Below are 6,788 nucleotides of genomic sequence, written 5' to 3'. Positions count from 1 at the left end.
GGTGGAATATTCAATTTCAGTTTAGGAATATGGACATCATCTCGTACCTGAGGTGGTGGTGCAGGCCTACCATTACGAATATATACCTGAGGTCGACCTGCTGGTGGTGGTGCTGGTGGCTGCTCGTAGATCTGATTTTGATCAACCTCATCCTCATAATCGCCCGCATACTCATCATCCTCCTGGGTACCAGCAGCAGCAGTAGCAGGAGCCAAAGAAACTCCAACAGCAGTAGCAGCGGCACCAGAATTTTGTCCTGGCTCAATAGGAACACGCTGTGCTCGTCCATACTGATTCGGAAGGGGGCGTAGTTGTTGTTGTTGCAGAGGTGCGACAGGTGCAGCCGGTGGTGGAAGACGCGCAAGCAGTTCATTAAATCTGTTATCGAGCTTTGTTTCGAACGTCTTCTCAAGGCCAGTGATCTTCTCCATGGCCTCTTCAAAATTGTTCAGCACATCTTGTACCTGTTCAGTCATCATTTGCTGAAACTTATCATGAAGCTCCTTGTTCGATAAGTTCTCCCAGTCAATCTCATCGGCTTGTGATCCTGGCATGGTTAGCGGCAATAGAAACACACAAGAATATGATCCTACAGACTACTAAGAAGTGGTGGTGGTGTATCACAAATCCGTCAAGCAAATCTCAAATTCTTACCAGTTCTTACCCAGCAGCAGGCGGTGATCGGCAACCGTTGTAGTCAAAAACTCTCAAAGCTTGGATAGAGCGATTACCAGGGAGAGTCAAACACACGACGTAGATGTATGTGGAGCTGGGAAGGCTTATAGTATGGTAGCAAAAAGGGTCAGCAATAATCAATTCAGAGATGCAAAGTTGAATAAACGCTCAACGACGGTACTGTGCTGGTCCTAGGCTAGACTGTGCTAGAGACGCGAGCCTAGAACACCAACAAAATCACGGCGCGGCACGTAAACAAGGGAAAAGCACACTCTGAAATTTTTTTTTTCGCTCTCTTTTTTTTGCGCTCTTTTTTTTTGCGCTGCTTTTTTTTGCGAAAAATCACTATAATGGCGAGTGTCTCAAAACTCTTCCTAGGTCAAACTGACAGGATGGGCACGAAATTTTTTTTTCAACAAAATTTTTTTTTTTCGACTGCCCGAACCCAAAAACTGGAAACGGGTCAAAAAAAACTTCCTATAATGGCACCTGTCTCAAAACACTCAGAAACACCTAAAAATAGGATAGCCAGAATTTTTTTCGAAAAATGCGTTTTCGAAAAATTGTTTTCGAAATATTTTGGGCCTAAACGGAGCGTGGCTAACCGACTCTTTTTTTTTCGAAACCTACTCCGGCAAGGAAACACGAATCGGAATCTAGATGGATCTCGAAAACAAACCTAATATGACAAGAACTCGGATTGGTGGTGGATATATGGTGGTAGATGGCAGCGGTGGTGGTATATGACAGCTGTGGTGGTATATGGATACGGATTCGAAGCGGTGGCGGATAAGCGGTGGTGGTAGATGGCAGGGGTGATGATGATGGTGCGGCGGCGGCGTGACAACTTATGACCAGAACTCGAAACTCTAAAAGACTAGACTCTAAGACCAGCAACTAGAAACGACGATGCAACCGCAAATTCAACAAAGCAAAACCCTAAAAAGATTATGCAAAGGCTCAGATTGGTTCGGATATGATGAACTAACCCTAATTTTTTTGTGGCTTTTTCGTGGACTGTAGGTATGAAGAACAGACTCGATCTAAACTACGAAAAACTGTAAAATCTCACCGAGCAACCTGGTACCACTTGATAGAGGCAAAGGTGTCCCGTCTTTCGATGAGATGGTGGATTTCGCTTTGGTGGAAGTCGACTTTGACGATCCGACTACGAACGTGCGAGGACGTCGCGCCTTAGCAATCGCTAAACCAACTCCGAGAGGTTATTGACCACGCCGGAGCACGATCAACCTGACCACGAGGGTCTGTTTCCTGCGAGCAAACGAAGAACAAGCAAGAAACTAAGATTGCAATCTGGATATTGCGAATATAAGATGAAAGCTTTATTGATCAAGGTGGGGTTCTGTGACGCCTTTGTCTAGTCGTTGAACGCAAACGAAGTACGCGAAGTTGCAGCTATGGTGAACTTTTAATCTAAACAAAACCCAAAGTCTAAACGATGCCCTAAGGGCTGTATATATGGAGGAAGAGGGGGGAATTTCGTGGCCCTTGGTGGAGGGGTCCGAAATCAACCCTATCTCTTGTTTCCCCACACATACGGACTCTAAAAATAGCCTATACTTATGTATTTCGAAATTACATGGGCCTGGCCCAATAATAAGGTGACGCAGCACCTAAAATAGCCTCGGGACGAAATTGATGAAGTGGCATCTTGTATATTTCATCCAAGGCTTCATGCACCCATTATGGTGGCTTCAAAGTCCTGAAATCATCACTTGTAACTCCGTTCTTGTTCCCCTTGCGCATGCCATCATCTCCATGCTTGTTCTTGCTCCAATGTTCATCCTTCTCCAAGCTAGGCCCTTCATTTGTAAGCAAAACAAATGTATCCAATTTAGGCAGCATCATATTCTCATGAACATTAGAATCATTACCAAGAAACGAAAGTACCTGGTAATTTAGTTGGCGTGCATGAGCTCTAGTAATTGGTCCAGTATGTATAGCAGCAGGGGCTGTGGGTGTAACAATTGTATTAATGTCCTCATCAAAGAGCCAACGCACGTTTCGGCCAGAGCAAGGCGCAACACAGAGGGGAGCAGATGCAATGGGCGTGTGGGCGGATGCGACCGACCGAAGCGAGGCCCCGTGCGCGGCGCGTGCGCGGACGGACGGCCGGCATCGCAACGGTGGCGATGACGAAGGCGGCGAGGCCGACGATGAGGACGCACCGCCCCACGCGGCCGCTCCGGGGGCGGGTCGAAGTCGAGCCCCCGAGCGCTACCGGAGAGACGGCGCGACGCTGCGGCAGTGATGACGAAGATGGTCCCGCCTGGACTGCGAAACCAGCAGCAGCGCGGTAGCATAGTACCGCCCCACGGTGGGCGCCAAATGTCGTGGTATTCTCACGGGGGGGTGCAAGACGACATATGCCACAGGGTGGCTTCGTGTGAGGGCAAGACTGCTGCTGGAATATCCAGGGACAGGTATGCGAGTAGCACACGCTAGTTTACCCAAGTTCAGGGCTCTCCGGAGAGATAACACCCCTACTCCTGCATGTCTGAGTATATCTGTTATATCTGGTACAGAGTGCTCCTTGAGCTGTATCTGAGGTCAGTGCCATAGGCATCTGGCCTCGTATATGCCTCATATGTGGCATGCTAGTGGCCGGCCATGCTCATGGCCGTGAGCATGCATGTGGGTGCTCATGCGTGAGTGTGAGTCCCTCCTAGATGGATGGATGTGTGCCCATATATATAGGCATAGCTAGCTTAGGAAGTAAGCTAAGTGGTGGCATGGGCAAGGCATGGTGGGGTGTCATCCTTGTCCCCTGGGTCACTTCATAAATAGTGCCAGGGGACTAGTGACACTGTACATGATGGCTGGGGTGTCTCGTGAACAGTGCTGGGTACGGTCGTCATGTCGGAGTCGGCAGCCAGCAGTCAGCCTGGTGGTGTAGTCGGTAGCCCGCAGTCGGCCTGGGCGGCCGGGGAGTCGGCAGCCAGCAGTCGGCCTGGGCGACCGGGGAGTCGGCAGCCCGAAGTCGGCCTGGTGGTGTAGTCGGCAGCCCGGAGTCGGCCTGGGCGGCCGGGGAGTCGGCAGCCAGCAGTCGGCCTGGGCGGCCGGGGAGTCGGCAGCCAGCAATCGGCCTGGTGGTGCAGTCGGCAGCCCGGAGTCGGCCTGGTGGTGCAGTCCGTAGCCTGTAGTCGGCCTGGGCGGCCGGGGAGTCAGACTGAGGGGCTTTGCTAGCCCCGATGTCTTGGAATATCGTCTTGCCGTCTTCGAGGTATCCGTGTCCAATTACTCCGACAAGTTGCATTAGGCCAACACACTCATATTGCCATGTCATGAGCATGCATCATATTGTGCATTCCATTGATTGTGTTTCCTTCTCTATTGCCGGTATTTGTCCCCTCTCGGTAGACGATGTTCCGATGTTGTGATCGTTGACACTGATGAAGACACAATGCTATCTTCAGAAGTGCCAGGCAAGCAAAACCCCCTTGTTCATTCCGATACAATCCGACTCTCTCTCTCTCTCCTGCTGTCTTTTACTGCATTAGGACAACAACGATTCATCTATTTACTTGCTGCGGTAGTTGAACCCCTTTATCCTCTGCATGACCTGTCATTGCCACAGTAAATAGATGAAACCCAATAGCATGACTAGGAGTTGTTTGAGCCCTGATGTGCCTACTCATTCATGCTTGTTTGTCATGCCTGCTATTGCTTAGAGTTGTGTCAGGTCTGATTCATCAGGGATGAATCGGAGGTGTGTGAACATGTCCTACTGTTGAGAGCTAAGTGTGTGAATATGATTTGGTAAAGGTAGCGGTGAGAGGCCATGTAGGAGTACATGGTGGTTGTCTCATTGAGGCCGTCCTCAGGAACTGAGTTCTGTGTTTGTGATCCATGAACAGCTACTACCACACATTGGGATCCTTAATTGACTCTCTCGACTTATTAACCGCCCCTGTCCTCTTCCCAGGAGTTGCAACTAGTTTCTGGTGTTTGTAGGATATGTGTTGGAGGCCAAGCGTAGCTCTGACCCTAGGGGTGGGCTATGATGCGGTAGATACACCGTGGAACGGTGTAACGGGCGCCCGTTTGGTGTCTCGAGAACCCTGCACACATCGTTTGGTGCTGTGAGCGAAACTTCGGCCGGAACTCCTCGCGGATGGAACCCGAATAGGCGATAAACCTGGACTAGAGACTTGTGTGGTTAGTCAGGTCGTGGCCGACTCCCTCGCTAGGCTTCCGCTTGAAGGTTGCCGAGATACACGACGTGTACATGGTGGTAAGTGGCGAGAGCGTGTGTGAAGAAGTGCACCCCTACAGGGTTATAAATGATCTATTCGAATAGCCGTATTCGCGGTAAAGGACTTCTAGGTTGCCTATAACAGTTCATAGACAAGTGGAAGTGGATACTCTAAAATACGCAAGATAAGCGTGAGTGCTATGGATGGCGTTCTCGTAGGGAGACGGGAGCGGATCCATATTGGTGTATTGATATGGTGAATATGTGGACTCATGTGCGCCACCTCAAAAGAGTTACTTGCAGTAGTAGTTCAGGATAGCCACCGAGTCAAAGCTGGCTTGCTGCAGTTAAATCCCACCATCCCCTTTGTTGATAATGATGCATATGTAGTTAGTTCTGATGTAAGTATTGCTAGGTACATTTGTACTCACGTTTGCCTATTTTGTGTTTATGCAGAGAGACTTCGGTCTCGTTAGTAGGTCCGCATGGACTTCGACGTTTAGCTTGTTACCTCAGCTACGATCTTGTGCCCTCAGCAAGATCTAGTAGATAGCCAGGCTTCTCAGCCTTTTTCATTTGTAGATGTCTGTACTCAGACATGTTAAGCTTCCGCATGTGCTTTGACTTGTATGCTCTGAATGTTGGGTCATGAGACCTATGTTTGTAATATCTCGCTCCTTGGAGCCTATTGAATAAAATATTTGAATTGTAGAGTCATGTTGTGATGCCATGTTTTATTTGCACATATCGAGCATATTGTGTGTATGTTATTGAAATGCTTGGTATGTGTGGGATCTGACTATCTAGTTGTTTATCCTTAGTAGCCTTTCTTACCGGGAAATGTCTCCTAGTGCTTCCACTAAGCCATGGTAGCTTGCTACTGCTCTGGAACACTTAGGCTGGCCGGCATGTGTCCTTCTTCGTTCCTGTTCTGTCCCTTCGGGGATATGTCACGCGATGAATACCGGAGTCCTGTTAGCCCGCTATAGCCCGGTTCACCGGAGTCCTGCTAGCCCAGTGCTACAGCCTGGGTTCACTCGCTAATGACCGACACGTTTGATGCTGGGTCATGGATGCCTGTCCCTGTAAGTTTGTGCCACTTTGCGTTTACGACTAGCCATGTCAGCCCGGGCTCCTTATCATATGGATGCTAGCGACACTATCATATACGTGTGCCAAAAGGCGCAAACGGTCCCGGGCAAAGGTAAAGCGACACCCGTGGGAATACTATGCGTGAGGCCGCAAAGTGATATGAGGTGTTACATGCTAGATCGATGTGGCATTGAGTTGGGGTCTTGACATCTATCTCCATATCGTATCTATTTGTGCAAACGGAAGCACAAACCTCAATTTTAGTGGAACCTACTATCAGCTGACCTCACGGTGCTCCAGGTATCCCTACATTTTTAACGAGGTAGAGTGACCAACGTAAGATGGAATAAGCTTATTCGTACGTTGACCGATGAGGAGCCATAATTAAGCTGGAGGCGTCTCTTATTCTCTTTCAAATGGGCAATAAGCTGGAGAGCTGGAGAGTGTCTCTAATGTGCTGCCTCTAGTGTTAAGGCCCTCCAGTACGAAACATGGGCAGCCGACTGGGCAAATACAAAAGCCTATCCATCTTAAAGCCCATTTGTTTTTGTTTTTTGTGAGGAGAATCCCATATTTCTTCAAGAGGGGGCGATCCAAGAAAAACCCTCCTTCCTTCTCGCTCCCACTTATACTGCAGATCGCAAATCTAAAAAAACTTATACTACAGCTCGCTGGACTCTCCCGATTCCGTCGCCCCCAAGTCCTCACGCTCCCTGTCTTCCTCACTCGTACATAAAAACCCCGCTCACCTTCTTTGTCACTCGTACAGAAAACACCTGCTCCTCTTCTTCCACTCCTATAGGAA

The sequence above is a fragment of the Triticum dicoccoides genome, chromosome 1B (genome assembly GCF_002162155.2).
Source record: "Triticum dicoccoides isolate Atlit2015 ecotype Zavitan chromosome 1B, WEW_v2.0, whole genome shotgun sequence".
Classification (NCBI taxonomy): domain Eukaryota; kingdom Viridiplantae; phylum Streptophyta; class Magnoliopsida; order Poales; family Poaceae; genus Triticum; species Triticum dicoccoides.
Note: the sequence above shows the minus strand (reverse complement) of the source record.